Raw genomic sequence first — 8379 nt, 5'->3', positions numbered from 1 at the left:
ATTTATTTTTCTGGTATTGAGATGCATGAGCTGCTTGTATATTTTTGAGATTAATTCTTTGTCAGTTGCTTCATTTGCTACTATTTTTCTCCCATTCTGAAGGCTGTCTTTTCACCTTGCTTATAGTTTCCTTTGTTGTGCAAAAGCTTTTAAGTTTAATTAGGTCTCATTTGTTTATTTTTGCCTTTATTTACATTACTCTGGAAGGTTGGTCATAGCGATCCTGCTGTGATATATGTCAGAGAATGTTTTGCCTTTGCTTTCCTCTATGAGTTTTGTACTTTCTGGTCTTACATTTATATCTTTAATACATTTTGAGTTTATTTTTGTGTATGGTGTTAGAAAGTGTTCTAGTTTTATCGCTTCTCGGCCTTTTGGCTAAGATCAAGTGTAGAAAGTGTTCTAGTTTCATTCTTTTACAGGTGGTTGACCAGTTTTCCCAGTGCCACTGTTAAAGAGTCTTCTCTCCATTGTATATTCTTGCCTCCTTTGTCAAAGATTATTTTCTTGAAGAGATCTCTAGTCTTTCCCATTCTATTGTTTTCCTCTATGCAATTTCTTTGCATTGATCACTGAGGAAGGAAGGTTTTCTTTTCTTTCCTTGCTACACTTTGGAACTCTGCATTCAAATGGGTATATCTTTCCTTTTCTCCTTTGACTTTCACTTCTCTTCTTTTCTCAGATATTTGTAAGGCCTCCTCAGACAATCATTTTGCCTTTTTGCATTTATTTTTTGGGGGAATGGTCTTGATCACTGCCTCCCGTACAATGTTATGAACCTCTGTCCATAGTTCTTCAGGCACTCTGTCTATCAGATCTAATGCCTTGAATCTGTTTCTCACTTCCATTGTATAATCCTAAGGGAATTGATTTAGGTCATATCTGAATGGTCTAGTGGTTTTCCCTACCTTCGTCAATTTAAGTCTGAATTTGACAATAAGAGGTTCATGATCTGAGCCACAGTCAGCTCCCAGTCTTGTTTCTACTGACTGTATAGAGCTTCTCCATCTTTGGCTGCAAAGAATATAATCACTCTGATTTCAGTGTTGACCATCTGGTGATGTCCATGTGTAGAGTCTTCGCTTGTGTTGTTGGAAGAGGGTGTTTGCTACAACCGGTGCGTTCTCTTGGGAAAGCTATGTTAGCCTTTACCATGCTTCATTCTGTACTCCAAGGCCAAATTTGTCTGTTACTCCAGGTATCTCTTGACTTCCTACTTTTTCACTCCAGTCCCCGGTGATGAAAAGGATATCTTTTTAGGGTGTTAATTCTAGAAGGTCTTGTAGGTCTTCATAGAACTGCTCAACTTCAGCTTCTTCAGCATTACTGGTCAGGGCATAGACTTGGATTACTATGATATTGAGTGGTTTGCCTTGGAAATGAACAGAGATCATTCTGTCATTTTGAGATTGCACCCAAGTACTGCATTTCAGACTCTTTTGTTGACTATGAGGGCTACTCCATTTATTCTAAGGGATCTTGCCCACAGTAGTAGATATAATGGTCATCTGAATTAAATTCACCCATTCTAGTCCATTTTAGTTCACTGATTCCTAAAATGTCAATGTTCACTCTTGCCATCTCCTGTTTGACCACTTTTAATTTACCTTGATTCATGGACCTAACATTCCAAGTTCCTATGCAATATTGCTCTTCATAGCATCAGACTTTGCTTCCATCACCAGTCACATCCACACTGGGCATTGTTTTTGCTTTGGCTCTGTCTCCTCTTTCTTTCTGAAGTTATTCAGAAATAACTCTTCAGTAGCATATTGGGCACTTACCAGCTTGGGGAGTTCATCTTTCATTGTCATATCTTTTTGCCTTTTCCTACTGTTCATGGGGTTCTCAAGGCAATAATACTGAAGTGATTTGCCATTCCCTTCTCCAATGGACCATGGTTTGTCACAACTCTCCACCATGACCCATTCATCTTGGGTGTCCCTACACGGCATGGCTCATAGTTTCATTGAGTTAGACAAGGCTATGGTCCATGTGATCAGTTTGATTAGTTTCCTGTGGTTGTGGTTTCCGTGACTTACTTCACTTAGGATGATAATCTTTAGGTCCGTCCATGTTGCTACAAATGGTATTATTTCATCCTTTTTAAAGACTGAATAATAGTCCATTGTACCTGTATAGCACATCTTTATCCATTCATCTGTCAATGGACACTTACATTGCTTCCTTCCACATCTTAGTTATTGTAAATGGTGCTGTAATGAACACTGGGGTGCGTGTATCTTTTCCAATTAGTTTTCTCCAGATAATGCCCCCAAAGTGTGTTTTGACTAACTTATCAAAAGCTGTTTAACCACACTGGGCAGTGACATCATATGGTGTTTGATGAAACAAACATTATGTTAATGTGATAGACTGATCAATAGCTAAATTGATAGGTTAAGTCTGTGTGGGTTATCAAATCATTTCAATCTCCTTCACGATTCATGTATGTATGTTCCAGATTTTCTACATTAAAATGTGTTACTTTTATAATCATTTAAAGAGGTTACTTTTTATTTTATTTTTAAATTTATTTATTTTAATTGGAGGCTAATTACTTTACAATATTGTAGTGGTTTTTGCCATACATTCACATGAATCAGCCGTGAGTGTACACATGTTCCCCATCCTGAACCCCACTCACCTCCCTCCCCATCCCATCCCTCAGGGTCATCCCAGTGCAGGTTTGATGCATAAGACAGGGTGCTCAGGGCTGGTGCACTGGGATGACAAAGAGGTTACTTTTAAAATAATTAAAAAAAAAATTTTGGCTCTTCTGTACAACATATGGAGTCCTAGTTCCCCAACCAGCGATCAGATCTGCACCCCAGTGGACTCTACCCTTCCAGCTTCCTCTGTCCTTGGGATGTTTCAAGCAGAATACTGGAGTGGGTTGCCATTTCCTCCTCCAGGAGATTCTCCCAGCCCAGGAATCAAACCTGTGTCTCCTGTGTCTCCTGCATTGCAGGCCGATTCTTTTCCCACTGAGCCATCAAGAAAGCCCCAGGGTCCCCTGCGGTGGTAGCATAAATTCCTAACCACTGGACCTCCAGGGAAGGCCCAGAGAAGCTATTTTTAATAAAGGAGGTACTGGCTGATTTCATAAAGAAGACTGTGGTTTCACATTAAGAGTCCACCTGGCAGGAATTTTTACCTTTTTGAAAAATGCAGAAACCCTTCTGTAGGAGTCAACACACACAATTTGTAACTTTTAACCCTGAAATCCCACCTCAGGGAATTTGCCCTACAAAGCAGTTGCCGTAAATGTAAAGGGTTTGTGTCCAGAGTTGTTCCACATGGGTGTTTATAATGGGAAAATTGGAAACTGCGTTCATCTCCGCCAACAAGAACATCATTAATAGGATGATGATACAACCAGGCAACGGATGCTCTGAGCAATCGAAACAATGATGCCAATCTTCGCTTATTTATTAACACGCACAGTGGATGCCTCTGCTGTACAGTTTGTGGGAAAACAAGTTACAGGAAAGAAAAAATGTGGCTAGAACAACCCCATCTTTAAACAGTCTCTCTGTCTGCAAGGGCAATTGGGGATGTTTTTAAGACTTATTTCTGCGGGTGTGGCACTTTAACATGTTTTTGCTTCTTCTATTGCTTTTTACAATGAGCTCTGGTCATTTTCTTACCATAAATAAGGCTACTTTAAGAAAAAGTTAATTTGAAAACAAATGAAAGCTCTGATACAATTAAATTTAGATGCAACAAATAATTCAGAGATGCTTTTAGGAGGATCAAGTGAGAAATGGACAAAGGGACCGCGAGCCCTCCAGGCAGTGATGTGGGCTCAGCCACGCCCTGTAGGGACCAGAGGTTTCCAGCACAGTGACAACCTGGAGGCCAGCAAGGGGATGTGACTGGTCCAAGGCCAGACCTTGGTCAGTGCCTGAGCTGGGCTCTGGACCCTGCTTGGCTGGGAGTCCAGTGCATCCTCCGCCTCACAGGGCCAGCTCTGACAGAGCCAAGTCACCCAGCCAAACACCTACACGGTCTTACCTGGGCTCTAAGGCTGGCCCCCGAGGTGATGTCAGGAATTCGCACCCGGACAAAGGAGCACTGCCTTTTTTTAAAACGTGTTCTGTAATTCAGACTTCCGCTGCCCACACTCCATGTTCCCCCAAATCCACCTAACCAGGGAAAAGGGGGGTCAACCCTGAGGACCCGGAGGAAGCCTATGAACCACTGAGCCTGGCACAGCGTTGGTGCTCAGGAAACACTGCGGATGGAGCCCTGAGCAAGCCTTCCTGGACCGGCCCACTCAGCCCTGGTGGCCTCGCCTGCTTCCTCGGGTCTTATGCAATTATGGCTCCGGCCTGCCTCCCATCTCTCTCTCGATCTCACTGTCTCTGCCTCTGTCTCTCTCTCTTGCACACACACACAGACACACACACACACACACACACACACACAATCATCCACTTATTCACATGGTGGGAAGAAGCACAAACCCCCAAGTGCCCCTGTCTGTTTTCCTTAGCAGTGTTAATTTCAGCAAATCATTCAAGACCCACTCGAATTCAAGGTGGATTGTTTCGAAAATGAGTGCATCTGGCGAGTCTGCTCACACTGCACCCCAAGCCTGGGCCCACACGGGATGCGAGGTTGGTGCCCTGAACGGATTGACTGGGTGGTCGCTGACCTGGAAGGCAGCAGCCCCACCTCCGTGGGTGCACGTCCAGCCCGGGGTCCAGGCTCCACCGTGATGCACTCCTCCTGTCATCCTAAGCCTTCCCTGACACCCGGGGTGCCCAGTCCTAGGAGGCCTGAGGAGCTGCAGGGAGGAGGAAATCTGAGGCCTCCACGTCCTACTCCAGGACCAGCTGGCCTTGAAGATTCCAGAACTTTCCGCGGTGGCCAGCCAGCCACGGGGCAGGAAGCGGAAGGTGCAGAAATAGAAACGCAAGGCCAGGCAGCAGCTCCTCTGGCCGTGTAAGGAGGAGACGTGGGGGCTGGGGGAGATGGGGGAGCTGAGTGGCCTAGGAGAGGACGTGGGGAAAGCCAGGGAAAGCGGGGCCTGGCGCCTCGGAGCCAGCTGCCCTGGCCCCCCTCCCACACCCTGTGACCCCGCTTCCCCCACAGGAATCCATAACCCGTGATGACCGCTTCCTCCTGGGGCTGCATGAGGCAAGGGCCAAGTCTTTGCACAGAGATGACCACTCACCTCCTTGGCCACCCGAGAGGCAGATGCAGAGGGAAACCAAGGCCCAGGAAGGTACCAGAATAGAACCCAGGTCTGCCCACGCCCAAGTCTATAGCCCTTGGCCCCTCAAAGATCCTGCCCTGACCACGGCTGCCCAGGACCCCAGCTGGGCTGGGTTGGCATCTGACCTCTGACTACACCCTTACCCTCTGACCCCTGACTGGCTTGGGGAGACCCCAGAGCCCTTGTGAGGTCAGTAAGTGCTCGGGTAGCGGTGATGCTGGGCCAGGTCCAGGTTTAGCTCAAAAGACCAAGGCTGGGCCAGACTCGGGGTCTCCAGTCTAGCCCCGCCACCCCCCCCACCCCCAAGGGCCTGCAGCCTCTTGGTGGTTTAACTTCCCCTGAGCTTTTCTGGTTACCCCCACTCACTCAGGGCAGCTTCCCCCCGTCACCCTCATCCCCGCTGCTCCCCTCTGAGCTTGCTATTGTCACAGGAAACAGGAAGACAGAGGGTCCTGCCTCCCACCCCCCAGCCAAGAGACCTGGCCGAGGAGGGCCTGGAGTCGTGGGCTGGGGATGTCTTCTGGGGACCTCGGCCCCTGCCTTCCTTTCTGCCCCTCGCCCAGGCCCAGGAGGAGGGGCTGCAGCCCCTACATGTGGCCCCGAAACGCCCCATCCGTCCTCCTTTCCAGAGTGAGGTGGGTTCACGGACGGGGCTGCAGGAATGGGGAGCTGGTGTACAGAGGATGCCGGGGGGGTTCTACCCACCTCCCTCCTACTGCACGGCCCACAGTAGGTCACGCCGTGGCTGGACTGTGCTGGTCACGTGGGGACAGCAGTGGGTCTGGAAGAAGCCCCGTCTGGCTGGTCCTGCCCAAGACTCCATGCAGAAGCTCCTGCAGAATAAGAGGGGCCTGGATTTCAGAACTCCGACTGTGGACGGTGACTGCAACCAGGAAATTAAAAGACGCTTGCTCATTGAAAGCAAAGCTCTGACAAACCTAGACAGCATATTGAAAAGCAGAGACATCACTTTGAGGACAAAGGTCCGTCTAGTCAAAGCTATGGTTTTTCCCAGTAGTCATGTATGGATGTGAGAGGTGGACCATAAAGAAAGCTAAGTGCTGAAGAATTGATGCTTTTGAACTGTGGTGTTGGAGAAGATTCTTGAAAGTCCCTTGTACCACAAGGCGATCAAACCAGTCAATCCTACAGGAAATCAACCCTGAATATTCACTGGAAGGACTCAGGCTGAAGCTCTAATACTTTGGCCATCCGATGCGAAGAGACGAGTTATTGGAAAAGACCTTGATGCTGGGAGAGATTGAAAGCAGGAGGAGAAGGGGACGACAGAGGATGAGATGGTTGGATGGCATCACCGACTCAATTGAAATGAGTTAGAGCAAACTTGGGGAGATGGTGCGGGTCGGGGAAGCCTGGCACGCTGCAGTCTACGGTATCGTAAAGAGTCGGACACGACTTAGCGGCTGAACAGCAGCAGCAGCGACAATGGTGTCAGTACTAGGGCTCAAACCCCAGCTCTGCCCCGTATTCCACTCACCTGCTGTGTGGCTTCGGACAACTGAAGCAGTTTCTCTGAACCTCCATTTCCTGCCTGTCTCTGAAGCTGGCTGGAGGTTCCGGTGTTGGGCGAAGGAGAAGACATGGAGGCCCTCAGAAGGCAGAGCGCTGCCTCGCTGCAGCCCTTGTGTGACCGCTGTCCCTGCTGTCAGCCCAGCGGCCCCCTCCTCGGCTGCCCCCCAGCCGGCAGCCTCTAATAACTGTCAGGGCCGGCAGCGCAGTTTCAGCCTTGCCCTCTGGCCCGTGCTTCCTCGCGGACTGCTCATCTGTGAGGTCACAGCAACCTTCCAGGTAGCCACCTGCCGTCCCGGACAACTTGGGGTCTATGGTGGGGGCTCGTCCGCAGATATGGAATCAATGGATGAATGAGTGAGCTGCGGTCAGTCCTCTACCCCCAGCAAAGCCGACCACACCCAGTGTGTGGAAGACAGGGTGGGGGACATACCTTGGGGGGGACGAAGTAAGGTCTGGCACGACTGTGCAGTGCCCTCATGACTGGGCATCCTGGGGAAAGCCAGCCTCTCCCAGCCCCAGGCTCGCCCCACACGGCTCTGGGAGTCCAGACCCCACATACCCCAGCGGGACATGGAGCCAGCTCGGCTTATGAACGGGCCCATGGGGACCTTCCTTTCTTGCATCTCACATCAAGAACGGGCTTCCCTGGTGGCTCAGTGGTAAAGAATCTACCTGCCAATGCAGGAGATGTGGGTTCCCTCCCCGGGTGGGGAAGATCCCCTGGAGAAGGAAATGGCCACTTACTCCAGGATTCTTGCCTGAGAAATCCCACGGACAGAGGAGCCTGGTGGGCTACAGTCCATGAGGCCACAAAGAGTCAGACACGACCTACTGACTAAACACCACCACCTCAAGAATGCACATGGAGCCCTACAAACGCTGCTGGGTCCAACCTCGCTGCCGCCAGCTGGGGCTGGGGCAGGGCCAGGCAGGTAGGGACCCTGACGCCCCAGGAGGTGAGCTGGCTGGCGGACCCTGTGAGTGGGGCGGGCGCTGCCTTCCATGGTAAGCTGACCGCCCACCCCCAGCTCTCAGCACAGAGCCCCCTCCAGACCTTCAGGGCGCCAGAGAGCCACTCTGCCTTGAGAGGACTGGTGGAGGGGTCTCTGAGGCAGAGACCACAGTGGGGCACCCCCCCCACTTCCCTCTTGGCTATGAGTCCATGTGGAGTGGCATGGCTGAAACCCACCCTCCCAGCCGGGGGCAGACAGAACCCTGGCCCCTCGCATGCAGTAATCTGCTCTGGGGTGGGTGGGTGGGGTGTCGGGGCAGAGCCGGGTGAGCGGCAGTGCAGTTACAAAGGCCCCCTTTCCCAGCCTCACTGCTGAGAGGAGGAGGAGGAGGAGCCCCGTGCCCATCACATTCAGAGACCCTGCAGGGCCCCCGTCTCCACCGCTGGACTCCCACGGGCCCGGTCCAGATGTGACGCTGCAGACACCCTCCCCGCCAGGCGGCCGGCAGTGACGGCAGCAGGCAGGGGGCAGGTGGGGCCTCCCGGGGACCTGGTCGCCCTCCTTCAAGGACCACCGCTTCTCAGCCGTGACCAGCACGCCCCTCTTCCCCACTCGCTCCGGGAAGTCGAGGGTCCGTTCTCCGTGGGCTTCCCAGACAGTCCCCGGTGG

At 50.9% G+C, this 8379-nt stretch overlaps 1 pseudogene; it reads left to right on the top strand.

The window, feature by feature from the left end:
- Positions 1–358: 358 nt before the first annotated feature.
- On the top strand, positions 359–454 carry LOC122677516 (annotated as a pseudogene).
- The last annotated feature ends 7925 nt before the right edge of the window (positions 455–8379 follow it).

Source organism: Cervus elaphus, chromosome 2 (genome assembly GCF_910594005.1).
Source record: "Cervus elaphus chromosome 2, mCerEla1.1, whole genome shotgun sequence".
NCBI lineage: Eukaryota > Metazoa > Chordata > Mammalia > Artiodactyla > Cervidae > Cervus > Cervus elaphus.
The sequence above is the reverse complement of the archived record's forward strand: the minus strand, read 5'-3'. Positions and strand labels throughout refer to the sequence as shown.